The sequence below is a fragment of the Leucoraja erinacea genome, chromosome 3 (assembly GCF_028641065.1).
Source record: "Leucoraja erinacea ecotype New England chromosome 3, Leri_hhj_1, whole genome shotgun sequence".
NCBI classification, from domain to species: Eukaryota; Metazoa; Chordata; class Chondrichthyes; order Rajiformes; family Rajidae; genus Leucoraja; species Leucoraja erinaceus.
The window spans coordinates 83,492,453-83,510,245 of record NC_073379.1 but is presented as its reverse complement, the minus strand read 5'-3'; the positions used below and the strand labels follow the sequence as shown (position 1 = coordinate 83,510,245).

The window sequence follows — 17,793 nt, the reverse complement described above, 5'->3', positions numbered from 1 at the left end:
CTCTTCTTCCTACCATTTCTGCATTTGTTTAATCATTTTATGAGTGTCTTTAGTTTAGAGATACAGCGCGGAAACAGGCCCTTCGGCCCACCGGGTCTGTACCGACCAACGATCCCCGCACACTAACACTATCCTACACACACAGCACACTAGGGACAATTTTTACATTTACCAAGCCAATTAACCTACAAACCCGTACATCTTTGGAGTGTGGTAAACCTTATTACATGAGGTATAGTCAAGAACTCAGCTTAACTTCCTAAAAGTATTGCATGTAAATTTAAAATAAATTCTCTTCTTCCATTGTATTTCTTCATTTCCCCGAAGATTTATTCTTTGTAAAATAACCTTTTTCAAGCAATTAATCCCTTTTAAATGAAACAACATAAGGATAAGCTAATTTGGAATAAAATACTGTCTGTGAGCAAGATGCTGGATAGTGACTTATCTTGTCTGCATTGTGGTATAAAGGGAGGTGTTTCTTCAAAGATAACAGGTTTGCCTTGTAAACATCTTGATAGCTGTAATTTTTCTAATTTGACTCCTCTAATTGAAGCAGATGGGCTTGCACTGGTTTAGCTTTATTAAGGGGTGTATTTCATTTTTTTTTTCAGCCCTCTCCTGAAGCTTTCACATATGGCACACTTAGCACTGAATATTGACTAAGTGGGATTTGCATTGACAGGTGAAGCATTTCATCAAATTCTTACGTGGGCCACTGCTTTCAGGGCAAAGGCAGAAGTGGGCAAAGTGATATACCGCCAATGTAATAATACTTTAGCCCGTACACTGCATATATATATATTTTTTTTTAATTTTGCCGTTATTGTTGCTCGTTAACTGCTCTTTGGCAATGCCCAAACCCAACAGGACATTATTTCAATCCACAGCCTTCCAGTGCCATTTCTCAGTCACTGAATCTGAACTCAGTCCTGCTGGAATTTGTTTTCTTTTTCTTTCATTGTATTTCTAAAGGGATCTTCCTCCTCTTTGTGCACATTCTGCATCCTGCTGTTTGGCGAGTTGTCTGAATTTATATTTGTTGTCGAAATCCTAAATCAACCTTTCCCATGATGCTGCAGCAGATGCCAGACACGGGAGTATAAAACAAGCAGCTGTTTCCATTACACCAATGCTGTATTATCCTGCACAATCTGTTTCCTCTGTTAGGGCCTTCCTTGCTGACATTAGCATTCTTTCCTGGCTTTTCTGTCTTCGTGGAACTTGGGGAATGTCTGTGTATTTTAAATCCCGATGGCCACCCTTCTTAGATTAATACTCTTCGTACTTCATTTTAAATAAACAACTCCGGCCTCCCATCTTGACTTCGAATGTAAATTCCTTCTTTGTCCTGCACTGGTAGCCTTTGGATTATCTTGCCTTTGTAGAGCAATGTCAGAAGTGTAATGAAAGGCCTATTCGTTTTTTTTATCTTTGCACCCTTGATCTTTTGCTAACCGGCCTCCTGTTTTAAAGTCATACATTACTAATGGACAAAGGAAACTGTTCCACTTAGCAGTGAATAAAGCAACTGCATTCTATTATTTCATTGGAACAGTTGCGTAGATAGCAAAATCCTGTAGAAAATTCTAATGGTTTCGACACAATTGTTTTAAGATAATATTCCAAAGACCTGTTTAATTTTTTTTAAGAAACATCTTGTAAAAAGAGAGCGCATGTAGCAACAGAAATAACCTCTCTTCTCTGTTGCAGCCTTTTATGAAATAATGAGGGTGTCAAAGGTTACAGACAGAAAGCAGGATAATCGGGTCGAGGAGGGAAAGAGATCAGGCATGTGTAAAAGGGAGTTGCAGGTGCTGGTTTATACTGAAGCTATTCACAAAGTGCTGGAGTAACTCACCAGGTCAGGCAGCATCTCTGGAGAAAAAGGATGGGTGACGTTTAGGGTCAGGACCATTCTTCAGATCAGCCATGATTGAATGGCAAAGCATACTCGATGGGCCGAATGGCCTTATTCTACTCCAATGTCTTATGATCTTATTATACAATGATGTATTTACTGGGAAACCGGGAAAGCTAGTTGGTCAATCATTAAAACTAAAACATGAAAATGTGGCATTAAAACTAAAACATGAAAATGCCGGAATAGCTCAGCGGGTCGTGCAACGTCACAGAGAAGGATCACTGATTTGAGATGTTGACCTTTCTCTTCATGCAGCCCGACCTGTTAAGTATTTCAAGTATTTATATATATTTTTTGGTCTTAAATTTCTAGCAGTTTTTATTTAGATTTTTATGTGATGTTAAAGGTGGTCTTTCCTGTTTGAACTGAATAAAGTCCTGATTCGTCCTTGGCTGAAATATTCTCCACCTTTTCCCTGTACATTTGAATTCCATTCCTAATTTTAAAGAACTAAAACATCAAAGGGGAGCATGCAAAATATTGCATCACTCCCAATGAAACGCTGAAAGCGCAGTTGGTGCGTAATGCAAAATATTGACCCTGGTAGTTCCTGTACTAACGCGACTTCAGAGATAAAATACTATTTGCTTCTAAAAGCCAAGGGCGGCAGTTTTGATAAAAATGAAAGAGTTTGTTATGCAAGTACTGTTTCAAGGTTGAGGTTGCACTTTGAAAATTGGAAGCTGGACAGTGAGTGATCATCAGGAGGTAAATGACTGACATACTCCTTTATGATAAAAATATCCAAACCAAACATAGTTATTATTGGACTGTAATGAGAGAAGTCATGTGTGATTAGTGTAGCATTTTTAATTCCAATCCCAAATTGCCTCTGGCCCTTTGGAGCTGCCAGTGTTTTGCTTCCCTAAGCCACCTCCTTTACTATAATTGGCTTTTTCTGCTTTCTACTCCTGCAATTGTACAAATGTCCAAAGGTCGAGGGCATCGTACACCACACTGCGCCACAGGATGGTAGGAGGTTTAGTTTAGTTTAGTTTATTGTCATGTGTACCGAGGTACAGTGAAAAACGCAAGCTATCCCGTCAGCGGAAAGACTATATATAATTACAATTGAGCCGTCCACAGATATAGGATAAAGGGAATAACGTTGAGTGCAAGATAAAGTCTTGTGTATAAATTCATGAGAGAAATAGATCGGGTAGAAGCACAGGTTCTCTTGCTCAGAGTAAGGGATTAGAGAACCAGAGGGTATAGGTTTAAGGTGAAGGGGAAAGATTCAGTAGGAATCTGAGAAATAATAACATTTTCACACAAAGGGTGGTGGGTGTATAGAATGAGCTGTCAGAAGATGCAGGGACTTTTGCAACGTATAAGAAACAATTAGAAGGTACATGGATAGGCCATGTTTAGAGGGATATGTGCAAATGCAGGCAAGTGGGGCTAGTGTAGATGGCCCATGTTGGTCGATGTGGGCAAGCTGGATCAAAGGGCATGTTTCCACACTGTATGATTCTATGACTAAGTCTGAAGAAGGGTCTCGACCTGAAACGTCACCCATTCCTTCTCCCCAGAGATGCTGCCGGTCCCGCTGAGTTACTCCAGCTTTTTGTGTCGATCTTCGGTTTAAACCAGCATCAGCAGTTCTTTCCTGCACACAAAGTCCAATTAAAGACAGCTGAGTGTTGTCTTGTATCTGCTGTCAAGTTAAGTTTTTTGTGCTCCAGCAGTATGTAGCATTCATACCTGATTGTTGATCCAGTCCAAATGAGATGTGTAAGCCTGGAGGCATGGCAGCCACTAGGAATAGGGACACAAGGAACTGTAGATGCTGGGAGCTTGAGTAAATCAGAAAGTGCTTAAGTATCTGGTCCGGCAGTATCTCTGGAGGACACTGATAGGCTACATTTTGGGTCAGGACCCTTCTTCAGCTTCTGAAGAAGGATCCCGACCTGAAACGTTGCCTATCCGTGCTCTACAAAGATGTTGCTTGACTTGCTGAGTTACTGCTGCACCTTGTGTTTTACTAGCCATTAGGAATGCATGGTGGCATCATAGGGAACATAGTGTCACTCGCACAACATTGTTCTGTGGACAAAAATTGCAGGAGTAACTCAGTGGGGCAGGCAGTATCCATGGAGAACGTGGATAGGTGGCATTTCGGGTTTGGAACCTTCAGCCCCATGTCCTCCAGAGATGTTGCCTGCCCGCTGAGTTACTCCAGCATTTTGTGTCTTTTGTTGCAGTTCCTTGCTTCTTCATTGTTCTGTGGTCAGAGGTTGGACGTCTGATTTGGTGTTGTCCGAAAGGGTTTAAACTGCTTAGGATTCGGGCTTTAAAGGGAGATGCACTACAGGACAGCAACAGGTAACATGGTGAGTGCCCCATGGATTAGAGAAGCAAGCACAAATCTTCTGTGACAATCCCATGAGGGTGAGGATGTTGCCATGCCTGTTCCACGGGCACTGAGCAGACTTCAGATGTAATTGAGAGAGATGCATTATGTAGCAGTAGTGTGGGTAGATCAGATGGTGGTGCGCTCTTTCTGCCATTGCACAGAGTTTCCAACCAATGGTTTTGAGGTTTCCAAAGGCACTGTAATTTTGCATCAATCAGCGGATCAAATTGGTTCAATCTTTCAGGGAAGTTTTGAGAACACCCATTAATAACTCTGCGCATGATCCCCATCCCTCCATTCCCTGCATATCTATGTGGCTGTTTAAAAGCCTCCCAAATGCCACAATCATATCGGCCTCTATCATTAAACCTGGCAGCGTGTCGCTGGTAACCACCGTACTCGGTGTGAAAAACCTGCTCCACACATCTCATTTAAACTTTGCCCCTCTCACCACAATGCTTTGACCTCTAGTCTTTGATATTTCTACCCTGGGGAAAAAAGGTTCTGACTCTCCCTATATATGCTTCACATAATTGTATATATTTCTGTTATGTCTCCCCTCAACCTCCGACGCGTCAGAGAACACAATCTAAACTTGTCCAACCTCTCTAATACCCTTTAATTCAGGCAGCATTCTGGTAAACCTCATCTGCATTCTTCCCAAAGCCTACATAACATTCTTGTAATACGGCAGCCAGAACTGCTCACAATACTCCCTCACCTAAGCCCTATAAAGCCCATTCTGTCGCCTGCTTCAGGGAATGCGATGATGAAAGTTAGGAGCTGGGACTCCAAATGTAGCTGTTGTCTGTATTTTGTAATAGGACGACTGACATTGGTTTCTCCCAGGTCGCTCATTTTTTCCTATTAAGCCCAGGTGCAGCATTGAGTGAGAATGTTCGAAAATAATATTGGGATGATATCGCAAACTCACTTAACACCAATCTTTACTGAGTTTGAGTTATTCATGTACCCGATGATCATAAGATAGAGACATATTTCTCTGGGAAGCTAAATATAATAACGATGCTCACAGTCTTTCTCAACCTAGGGAGTCTATATTGTGGTTGATGTTGCTCCTTGCTATTCCCTTGAAGTTGACATGTGGTGAAGATTGTGTCCAGTGTGCCTCGAAATGAAAATGTGTTCCTGCTCCTGCAAACTGACTAGTTGCCATACGGCCTGGCACAGTAACTCGAATGCCGAGAATCGATGGAGGCTGCAGTGAGTAGTAGACTTTGTCTGCTCCATCACAGGTACTGACCTCCCTGCCATTTAAGGGACCTACAAGTGCTGCCGCCTCAAAATTACAGCTAGTATAGTCAGAGACCCACACCACCCTGCTTCACCTTATTGCTACCATTGGGAAGGAGGTACAGGAGACTAAAGACGGTGACCTCCAGGCTTAAGAACAGCATATTCCCAGCAATCGTCAGGGTCATGAACAGTGTACAACACTAACCATTCCCTCAACAAATATGATCTTCTGAGGATTTTAAGTGGACTTTGTTTGGGCTGGACATTGGTTTTGCACTATTATGGTCTGGTTACCTAATATTACTGATTAGTAAATGATGCACTGTTAATTATTGGGTATTTACTTTGTGTGTCATTGCATCAATGGGCCTGTTTAAAGAGCTGGTAAGTCAGCTTTTCATTGTTCCTTTGCCAGTACATATGACAAATAAATACCTTGACTTGATTTGATACAATATTAGTTACCTGAGAATGTTGAGCATTTTTGCTGATAACCATGTACATGTATTTAGAATAGTGGGAGCCTCATATGTCTGTACGTTTACCATATCTCGCTTGAGATGATCTCTAGGGATTGAAAGTCTTGGTCAAAAAAATGTTTGGAGGATGAAGCATTAAATAATCAATGCAATTATGGTCATTAGCTTGGCGGCCTTAGTCTGTTGATGCTGTTCTTATCGCTTGTTATCGTACGTAGCAGAAATCCAGTTATTACATTTTTAACCACACTTAATATTGATAGAGGCAGTGCGCTGCTGTTGGCTTGCAGCCAAGAGAAGAATGAATGAATGGTTGAAATGTAGAACAAATCATTTGTTTGGAGAGAGAAGGGACAATTTGTTAGCCAAATGTTGTCTGTGTATCAGTGTAAAAATAATTAGAAGCTTTAGGCCGGAAGTGAAGTAGCAGTTTCTTATTTCTGTTAAACTGCCTCATTCCCCACCCTCTCCGTCAAAATAGGAGGTAAAATACATTCTTAATGGGGGAAAGGCAACTCACTGCTGAGCGCAATAAATGCCTTAAGCAGACAAAGGATGGGGGATGGGGCCGTGGCAGACTGTCAGAAATTTGACAAGGCAAACTGCTTCCAGCTATTGGGCACCAGTTGTTGGTAGCGGAGGTTTACAACCACTGTGGGCAGAATGGGGGGGGGGGGGGGGGGGGGGGGGAGAGGGGTGAGAGTGAAAGGCAATTCAGTAAATCAAAGCTAAATCCTTCAGAGTTGTGATTTGAACTTTGTGTGAGTGGGGGAAAAAAATCATGCAGTATGCTGTAAGTCTGCCATTGTTTCTGCATCCTAATTAATTAGTGACCCGTGTTAATGGGTAGCTCGAAGCTGAAGCGATTAATTTGCCGTTGCTTGGCATTTTGTGAATTGCTCTTGGGTTTGGGTTCTGAAGGATCATTTTGCTTTGCCAGGTGGATAGTTACTAAGATTGCAAATGATATGCAAGAGCCCTTGAAATGTAAATGTAAATTCTGAAAGGATGTGCATTAAAAGCCAGACTTTACGGACATGTTAACGCTTTGATATTATATCACTTGCTTTTTATCGCCCCTTTTATTTACTGATTGAGGTGGAGTGGGATTTCAGTGGTATTGTAGAAGCTGAACCGCAGTGATATCTTTCCCTCTAGACGTTGCATACACAATTTCATGCTGTAAATTTTCTTATGCATTGTGTCACCTGTGCAATTTTGCTTTTTCTAATTGGTTGCACTTAGCTTACACTGCCATAAATCAGTGGCTTACTTACTATGTAAATATTAATTTGTATTCTGAATTACTGCTGAGCAGTTTGCAATTGTGACACTACTGCTACAATGCTCTCACTTTAATGTATTTTTACTCAATTGAACTAAAAGAAAAATCCCAAAGGCGAAGTTTCATTGTTACAGTCCACCATTGTTGACGCTCGAATGACTGATATTTTAACCTTAGCTGTTCTGGACAATTTGAATGCTGTGTCTGTAAACAATACTTCTTTCAACACGCCCTTCAACGTTGCGCAGAATGTTTTACTTTGTGTGTGGGGTTTTCCAGGTGCTGTTGTACATTTTGAACAAGATTGTTGCGAGTTCAAGAGAAGTGACAACAAATTAAACTGTGCTACTGACACAGCTGTGAAACCAGTTTCTACCCAGGAGAGGAAGGAGGGAGTAGATGGACAATGCACTTCAGACTTTATACAGTTTTTTTGTTTTATAGATATAGTGTGGAAATAAGCCCTTCCACCCATAGAGTCCACACCGACCATCGTTCACCCATTTACACTAGCCCGTGTTGTCCCACTTTCTCATCCAATCCCTATACATTAGGGGCATTTTACAGAGACAACTTAACAGAAACCAGCACTACTTTGAAACGAAACCCATGCGGTCACATGGAGAACGTGCAAACTCCACACAGACAGCATTCGAGGTCAGTATCAAACTCGTACCCTGTGAGGCAACAGCTCCACCAGCTGCGCCTTTTGAGACCAAAGCTTAATCTTTGCAAACTAAACATTTGTGTCCAGTGATTCCTGAGGCCAAAGAGATGTTCTCGCTTGGATGGGTGCCAGGCAATGCTCAGTGCAGGCTGGTCATGGCTGAGGTTGACAGGATTAACAGGACATGGTGCCATTAGGTTACGTTCTATGCATGCACCAGTTTGGGAAGTGGAGCCTGTCGTCTGGGTTCTTGGGGAAGTGGGCTTCTACTTCCACCGGAGATGGTCTGCGAGAGTGAGGTCTGTCCGTGTGGTTCTCCACCCCCCTGAATCAAACGTGCCCACCCTCAACTGATACCGAAAACCACTCTTAACAGTGCTATTAAGATGCAAACATATTTGTCATTCTCCAGTATCATCACCATTTTCAGTTTTGTTAGTTGCGTCTGCACAAAGCCAGAAATGCCCAGACTGGATTTCTGGAATAAAAAAGATCTGTTGTTGACAAAGGCTGCCAATTGTAACTGCAAGCCTTGATATCCAGCATCTGTAATTGAACAGTTACATGCAGCAGAGGCAGTGAAACAAGTGCAATGCTAACATGCATTGAATGCCATAGATCTGTTGAATAAATTGCATCCAATGAAATGGCTGCACATCAAATCAATTGTAAACGACTCCAGTTTCTTCTCATTAACATTTATCCAGTCTATCCACCCTCCCCCCCCCACCCCACCCTAAACCCTAGTTAGTGGAATAATGCAGAATAGAGGCCAAGTCACTTGATGTGCCGCTGTTTTAGTGCAAGCAGATCTCCACTGCTGCCTGCCCCGAAGGAACTAAAAGACCATAAAATAATCAGGAAGAGAAGGTTTGGTGGATTTGTTGACCTTTGAAGCTGATACAAGGTGGTAGAGTTTGCGTTAATAAAATTCCATTGAAGAAGTATGACTCGGTTCAAAACAATCTTCCAGGAAACTGTATTGATTCAACACTGTATGGTTTGTTGGAAGACTTTATCTGGCTGATTGCCAAAACAAATAAAATAATTAGACATTACACTGCATTTAAGATTACCCCCAATAACGCACGTAATTGGTCTTTTGGAATATACTAAAAAAATTGGCAAAAATAAACTGCTGTGCTATCACAAATCTATAAATATTCATCGATTCAAAAGACAGCAGTCTCATCAGAGGTCTGGTAATCAGTGATTAGAAGGTATTACCAAGGACAAGAGCTTAGGTTTTATTTTACATTCATGAACTCTGGACCTCATGGTGCACTTTCTCCGAACGATGTTGGGAGTGTTTTCAAGACGTGTTATCTTTTAGAACACATTTTTTTTTTAAAGGAAAACAGTGGAAACGGTCAGTGAGTTAGACAGCACACGTGAGAGAGAAACAGAATTGACATCTAAAGTTAATGACCAGTCCTCAGGACTGGGAAAGGTTAGAAATCAAACATGTTGCGGAGAGAAAGGGGAGGGGAGGGGAGATCAAAGAATGACGGGACAAGAAGTGGGATTGGGCCCTGAGCTAGGCTGAAACAAGGACAGTAAAGAGAGTTAGCTTCCAGCACACGAGAAGCTCAGGGAAATTGCAGATATGAATGAAAGAAACCCTTCATGCTCATAAAGTGCACAGTGGGACACATTAGACGTTAGACACACGGTATGGAAACGGCCCCTTTGGCCCAGCTGCCCTGCGATCACGCCGTGCAGTTAGCACCATCCTACACACCAGGGACAATTTACAATTTACAGAAGCCAATTAACCTACAAACCTGTACGCCTTTGGAGTCTGGGAGAAAATCGGTGTGCCTGGAAAAAAACTCATGTGGTCGCAGGGAGAACATACAAATTCCGTACAGACAGCACCCATAGTCAGGATCTGGCGCTGTAAGGCAGCAACTCTACCGCTGCGCCACCGCGCTGCACTTCTACAGAGCCATCCAGATAAGATCAGGAAAGTTACACTTTCCGTTCCAGGCCAACGCTGATGAACTAACCTTGTTCAATGTGGACTGGTATTACCACAGTTTCTGAGCTAAAGAGAGGGCAAATTCATTTGAGGCGTCTGTGATAAATGACACAACTCGTTCACATTACCTTACCCCCCAGATCAGACGACTTAAAGATTAGGTTAAGTTGTAATGCCTGCCTGTTCCAATAGCTGCTCTGCAGTCGCAAATAATGAGTGAGCATTTGAAGAGTATGGTCTATAATGCTGTACGATTCTGTGGGCTTTACAGAGGTGGGGGAATTAGTGAGGAGTGTTCATAGCTTTTTTATTTCTGTGAGCTAGCTGAGAACAAGACTTTGTTTTCATATGCTACACTTTTCAGGGAATCTGAAGAAGGGTCTCGACCCGAAACTTCATCCATTCCTTCTGTTCAGAGATGCTGCCTGTCCCGCTGAGTTACTCCAGCTTTTTGTGTCGATCTACATTTTTCAGGTGATGTATTTAAACATGTACTTTCATCCACTACTTTACTTGGGTGACATTCATATCAATTTCTTTTGAGGCATGAGTGAATCATTTGCTTTGAAGCTGCATCTCCACAGTTTACAGGAAACTTGAGACTGGTTGGGCTAATTATGCCAAGTACAGGTGCAGTGAAAGGCATTATTGTTCTTGATTCATTCCGCTCCCTGACAGTGGGATTACTTGAAGGTTTTGCGCTGAACCCATTCACATTTAGAAGAGGGAGAAGAAGAAAAAGGGTTTGCGCTGACTGGCTGTGCAAGCATAATGGGGGGAATTGCGCTTATGATGTGGTGCTTGTGGCTGTAAATCCTTTGGATGAGCAGCATTTGCTTTCTCAGCTTACCCACAACGTATCTGACTAATTGAGTGAATGTGAAGATTGCATCCATATGTTAATTACAGATACAGGAGCCATCTACTAGGCACTGACTGAACAACACTGCCGCTCACGTTTTTACCTGCTTTGAATATCTGCTGGCAGGGTTGGCCTTAGGAGGTGCGGGGCCCAATTGGGAAAAATGCTCATAGAAATATAAATAAATAATTATAAATGAGTCCCGTGTCGTGAGTAATATGACAATTCGGGGGAGAGTTCCTTTCACAGCGTGTGGGGAGTCTAGCCAGGAGTAAAGTTGCGGAGCGTTGAGAAGGAGAGGGTCGGGTTCATGCCAGTAACTCGCTCACCCACCGCTGCCGTGGCGCTCCGGGCGCCACCACATTGTGGCCAGGGAGGGAAGCAGCTCGCCTACGAGCGGCCTCCATCACCGGACAGCGGAACCGACTGCTATCTCAGCGCCTTCTGCCGGCCCGCTCACCTCTGGCAGTGCTCTCTGTCTGAACGGTGAGGGGAGCAAAGAGCAAAGATCATAGAGCGGAGCGGGTCAGTGGGTGATGGATAATATCACAGCGGGCGGGTGGAGCTTACTCCACGTGTCAGTGCGAGTAACATCAATTGATCTCTTGTTCTGCCCTGTTGTCCATCGCCCGCTGACCCGCTCTTGAGCTGGATGATCCCCGGCCGACCCACTCCTTCTCAACGCTCCTGCCCTCCCCGCAACTTTACCCCTGGGCAGACTACACACACGCTGTAAAAGGAACACCTCACCCCCCCCCCCAGCAGCGCTGCCCTTTAACAGCCGCTTCCCACTTTACAGCCGCTTCCCATCAGCTGCTAGCAATGAGGGATAGACTTGGCTATTCCTCAGTATAGCAACATCGTTCTTGATGTTGTTGTACTGAGGAATAATGGGGTTTATCTTTCTTGGCAAACAACCTAATGCATTTCGTTGTCTCTGTACTGTACACTGACAATGACAATTAAAATTGAATCTGAATCTAATCTTCGGCCTCCAAGATGCAGGTACATTTTCTAGCTAATGTTACAAAATTTTGAGATTTAAAAAATAAAGTCTGCAATTTATCCCATCAGATAAAGCATAAAAATAAGTTTAATTTGACACCTAATTCACTTTCATATCATGGCTGATCATCCACAATCAGTACCCCGTTCCTGCCTTCCCCCCCCCCCCCCCCCCCATATCCCCTGACTCTGTTATTTTTAAGAGCCCTATCTAGCTCTCTCTTGAAAGTATCCAGAGAACCTGCCTCCACCACTGAGGCAGAGAATTCCACAGACTCTCCACTCTCTGTGAGAAAAAGTGTTTCCTCGTCTCCGTTCCAAATGGCTTACTCCTTATTCTTAAACTGTGGCCCCTGGTTCTGGACTCCCCTAACATCGGGAACATGTTTCCTGCCTCTAGCGTGTCCAAGCCCCTAACAATCTTATATGTTTCAATGAGATTCCGTCTCATCTTTCTAAGCTCCAGAGTGTACAAGCCCAGCTGCTCCATTCTCTCAGCATATGACATTCCCGCCATCCCGGGAATTAACCTACGCTGCACTCCCTCGATAGTCCTTCCTCAAATTAGGGGACCAAAACTGCACACAATATTCCAGGTGGCGGTCTCACTGGAACTCTGTACAACTGCAGAAGGACCTCTTTGCTCCTATATTCGATTCCTCTTGTTATAAAGGCCAACATGCCATTTCTTAGCGCTAACGGCAGGTACTCGGGAAACGTGGTAACTCGTGAAGATTTTTCAACATGTTGAAAAATCTTCACGAGTAAAATATACTCAGGATGTAAAAATTTGATACTTTTTAACACGTAGTCATACCTTAGTAGCTCGTGAGTTTACCGTAGTAGGACCTGGTGTCCTCTATCATTATTGTATGTTCATGATGGATATAAGAATACTCTGTATATTCATTATCTTTGAATTGTAGTTTTATGTAATCCTCCCATGATTTCTGAGTTCCATTTCACAATATCTATCAGACATACAGAATGTTGCAAGGTGATATCTTGCCCAAACTCAGTTGTAAATATGCCATTGTTTCAGCCACTATGAGAAAATATAGAATGTATTTATTATCAGTCACTCCATCCCAGAAACAACAGTACTTAAAGAAGAACATTTGTTTTACTAATTTACAAGCATGTACCATATATAGTCCGTTGATCCATATCCAACAAACTGTTGTGATAATTGCATAAAAGGTATTATTGTCTAAGAAATTTGGTGTGGAATGATAATCCATCTCAGTACCCATTTAGGCAAGTCTCAAGCTATAGATACTTTTCTCCCACCCCCCAATCCCCCTCGCCCGATCTTCATTGAACCTACCATTTGACCAATCTTTTACTCAGCTGCTGTAAAGTTTCTTTCCTATCAAAATCTCTGTGTAGCATCTCTGCCCCTATCTTCTAATTCCCACTTTGAAATAAAATACAACGTTCGACTTAAACATTTCGCAGCAGGAAATAAATGTAAATATATGGTATTTATCCTAGCATTCCCCCTCCCCCTTCCCTTACCACCACACAAGAAGCGTAACTTGAAGTGTTTGCATTTGGAGAAGTTCGATACGGACCAGGAATGAAAATTAATTGCTATGAATCGATTAACAGCGAGTTACGAGGTGAGATTGAAACACCTGTCAAGAGGGCTAAGAAACAATCCTGAGTTGACAGCGTATTGTTTTAAGTGAGCATTTTGCAGCGACCTCACCATATTCTGGTTAAATATTCTTTCCACGGAAATCTCCTATTTCACTTTGAAATTATATTCATTTATAACCGTTTGTAACATCAGTAACCACCCTAATGTCCGTGCGTTTAGTACCGGGTATGCTTGAAACTATTTATTGTAATGTACTGTATCTTTAAAAAAAAACTATATCAACCAGGTGTGAAAATTACACTGAATCGAACGATAATTGAAAATGCATGGGAATCGACTAATTGCGGCACCACACAGCCACAGACACACACAGAAACACAGAGACATACACAGTCACACACAGACACACGCACACGCACACGCACACATACACAGACACAGACACACACACACACACACACACACACATACACACACACACACACGCACACGCACACATACACAGACAGACACACACACACACACACACACACACACACACACACACACACACACACACACACACACACACACACACACACACACACACACACACACACACACACACGGTTAAATCCCACCCGTACCCCGGCCCGGACATTAACCCCGTCACCAATGTTAACACAGACTCAAATCTCCAACCTGGTCTGCTGTTGTACCGGCACCGAACGAGTTAACACAACCCCCAGATCTGTTTATTCACAGATTGTCTCCCTCCCGCTCTTATCCGGCCTGTTGTCTTTCGTTTCTGCTTCAGGTCTTTTAACTCTATCCCCCCCCGACCAAGAGTGGGCCGGTACGCCACCGATATCATAAAAATCTGACCCTTTTCTCGCCACCCCCCCCCCCCCCCCCCCCCCGCCCCCTCACACCGCCCGGCGTTTAGCGTTGAATGCTCACGGCTGAGTTCGCTGTGGTGCTGGGGCTTGCTGCCCTGTTTGTGCCTGGCCAGACTCTCCCCACCCCCCCCCCTTCCCCCAGAGCCCGGTACTACCCCCTACCCCACCCAGGTCCAGACCAGAGTCTCGGCCGCTCCGGCGGCAGCGAGTCAAAACACAATTTAACATATTTACTGAGGAATGTGGATCAATGCATTGATGACCCATTGTACACTTGTTAACTACAGGCTGTTAACAACTGCTACAGTAGTACTTAATCGTTTGTTATCCACAGCGATTGTTATCCACAGCGATTGTTATCCATGTTCGTTTTGTAAAAAAATCCGTATGGCGAATGTTTTTTTTTAAATCTTTATTTAACAAAGCAAATTTGTTTTTCCATATGAAATACGGAAAATTAGCGCAGGTCCCAATTTGGAAAAATCGGTCCAATCGGCCTAAGGCCGGCCCTGTCTGCTGGTATAACCTAATTAAAGCTAGTTCATATTGAGCAGACTCGACCCATAGATCATCATTTGCCTGTGACTTATGGATGGAGTTGGGAGAGGTAAAATTCCTATTTTTTAAATTAAAAAATGGGAAATTGCCTACCTTTTCCCGCAAATTGATGGTTTGCTAATGAACTCTGGCACAGCCCTATTGAAACACGTCATGTTTGAGAATGTAGTTTTTCTTTGCGCGTTGTTAATTGCTGAGAAAAAAAATGACATGGTTCTGTTCTCTGTTAAAAGGAAAGGAATCACTCCCTTATACATAAAACATGAGGATTTGTTTGTGAAATGATTCTGTAACTACATGCCATGGGAAATAATGCACTCCATTTTATATTGTTCTTTCCTTTAATCCTCCCACTTGGGTTCAAGTTTACTGTATGCTTTTCTATCTGCAGCATTCCAGGCCTATTAAAATCTCTGCATATTTAACGCTGACTACTTACATTGACCTTGTAAATCTGCTGCAATGAATTCAAAACAGGAGGCAACTGTGCAGAGCAGATTTTTCAGTCCAGGCCCTTAGAGCTGTATTAGCACTTGGATTTGGGGCAGGGAGCGTAAAAAAAAAAACCCACACAGTAGTATGTGTCCTGCTGGGAATTACTGCTGGTATACTAGTTGACAGCAGTATATTTGCACAGATTTTTAGTAATACTGTATTTAGTTGCTTGGAGTGGCCTGGAAGAGTATTAATGGATATATATATGTGTATATATATGTGTGTATATATATATATATATATATATATATATATATACATATATGTATATACATATATATATATATACATATATATACATATATGTGATGAGTAAAGAAATTACCTGCATTTGAAATGATTGTTCACAGCAAAACAAAAAATGGTTGCACGGTGACCTACCTCTACAGTTGGTAAGGCCATCAAAAATGCCAAAAGGGACTTCTGCTCTAAGCTGGAGGATGAGACGGATGTTCGGCAACTGTGGCAGGGCTTGAATGCCATCACCTCCTACAAGGCGAAATCAGGAGACGGCTCAAACGACAGCGAAGCATCACTCCCTGACAAGCTCGATGTGTTCTACACACGGTTCGATAGGGAGAACATTGATGTGCCTTCCCGAGCCCCTATTCGCCCTGACGGTGTTACAGTCAGAAGATCCTTCAGGGGGGTGAGCCCTCGGAAAGCGCCTGGACCTGAAGGCATACCCTGTCGAGTTCTTAAAAACCTGTGCAGACCAACTGGCGGCAGTTTTTACAGACATTTTCAACCTCACTTTTGAGGTCTGAGGTTCTCACCTGCTTTAAAAGGGCATCAATAATACCAGTGCCCAAGAAGAGTAAGGTGTCGTGCCTCAATGACTATCGACTAGTGGCACTAATGTCTGTGGTGATGAAGTGCTTTGAGAGGTTGGTTATGGTGCACATCAACTCCTACCTCGACAAGAACCTTGACCAACTACAGTTCGCATACCGCCACCACAGGTCAATGGTAGAGGCAATTTCACTGGCTCTCCACTCTGCACTGGACCACTTGGACAATAGAAGCACCGACGTCAGGCTGTTGTTTATAGACTACAGCTCGGCCTTTGATACCATCATCCCTTCCAAGCCGTTTACTAAGGTCCCTTTATGCAGGGATTCTCCCTCTCTACATTGGGGACCTGGGCTGGAGGGCATTGCACTGAGGAGTTCCCTGCAACCTGTTTCTCTCGCGGTTCACAGACTCGCCAGCCGCCTGCCACTTTTGCGGGCTGGAAGAGTCTGTGTACCACGTGTACATGGAGTGTGTGAGGCTGCAGCCACTGTTTGAATATCTAAAGGGGCTGCTCCTTGCCTTCTGGCTGCATTTTTCACCCACCATCCTCATCTTTGGACACCCTGTGTGTAGGGGAGAGGGTAGGGCTGAAGATGTCCTGGTTGGGTTGCTCCTGGGCCTGGCCAAGCTGGCCATCCGCGAGTCATGGTGCCAGGCGGAAGAGGGCTCTGCCCGAGCCAGCTGCCTGCCCCTTTTCCGGGGTACGTCCGTGCCCGTGTGGGGTTAGAAAAGGGACTATGCCCTGCCCACGGGCGCAATGGGGGATTTACGGGACCGCTGGGCACTGCAGGGGGTTGAATGTATCCTCAATGTGGATTGTATCATAGTTGTATAGTAGTTTATTTAGGATATATGTTTGTATTGTATTATGGTGGTGGGTTCTGGTTTGTTTTATTGTAGTGTAAATATTATTTTTTAATAATTAAATACATTTTTTGATTAAAAAAAAAAGCTGGTTACCATGCTCACGGAACTGGGCCTCTGCACATCCCTCTGCTCTTATTGGATCCTCGACTTCCTCATCCACAGACCACAATTGGAGGAACCACTTAATCCTCAGTAACAATTAGTACCAGAGCACTTCAAGGCTGTGTGCTCAGTCTCCTGCTTTACTCACTTATAAAGTTCGCCAATGACACCACTGTTCGACGAATCACAGGTGGGGACGAGTCAGAGTATAGAAGTGAGATCGTCCGACTGACCAAATGGTGCCACCACAACAACCTGGCTCTCAACATCAGTAAGACCAAGGAACTGATTGTGGACTTTAGTAGGGGAAGGATGAGGACCCACAATCCTGTTTAGAATAGAATAGAATAGTTTTTTTATTGTCATTGTAACATGAACCATGTACAACGAAATTTAAAATGTCAGCCAGTCAGTGCAGCATTCAAACATTTCTAAAAGCTAATGATACATACAAGGTAAAATATTAAAGATAAACAACTAAATAAATATCACGGACAAAGCACGCATACACACCCAACCCTCCATCCTTCTGTCGATTCCACAGTTACCACAGTCCCTTAGTCTGTATCGCCCCTGCGTTCCTTGGCGGCTACATTTAGTGCTTTTATAGCAGTGGGGTAAAAACTGTTTTTTAGTCTATTTGTCCTTGTCCTTGTAGATTTGTACCGTCTGCCTGACG

At 43.3% G+C, this 17,793-nt stretch overlaps 1 protein-coding gene across 8 annotated transcripts in view; it reads left to right on the top strand.

Moving 5' to 3' along the window:
- Positions 1–17,793, top strand: part of znf608 (zinc finger protein 608) — a 99,379-nt gene that overhangs the window by 13,190 nt on the left and 68,396 nt on the right. The window lies entirely within an intron of this gene.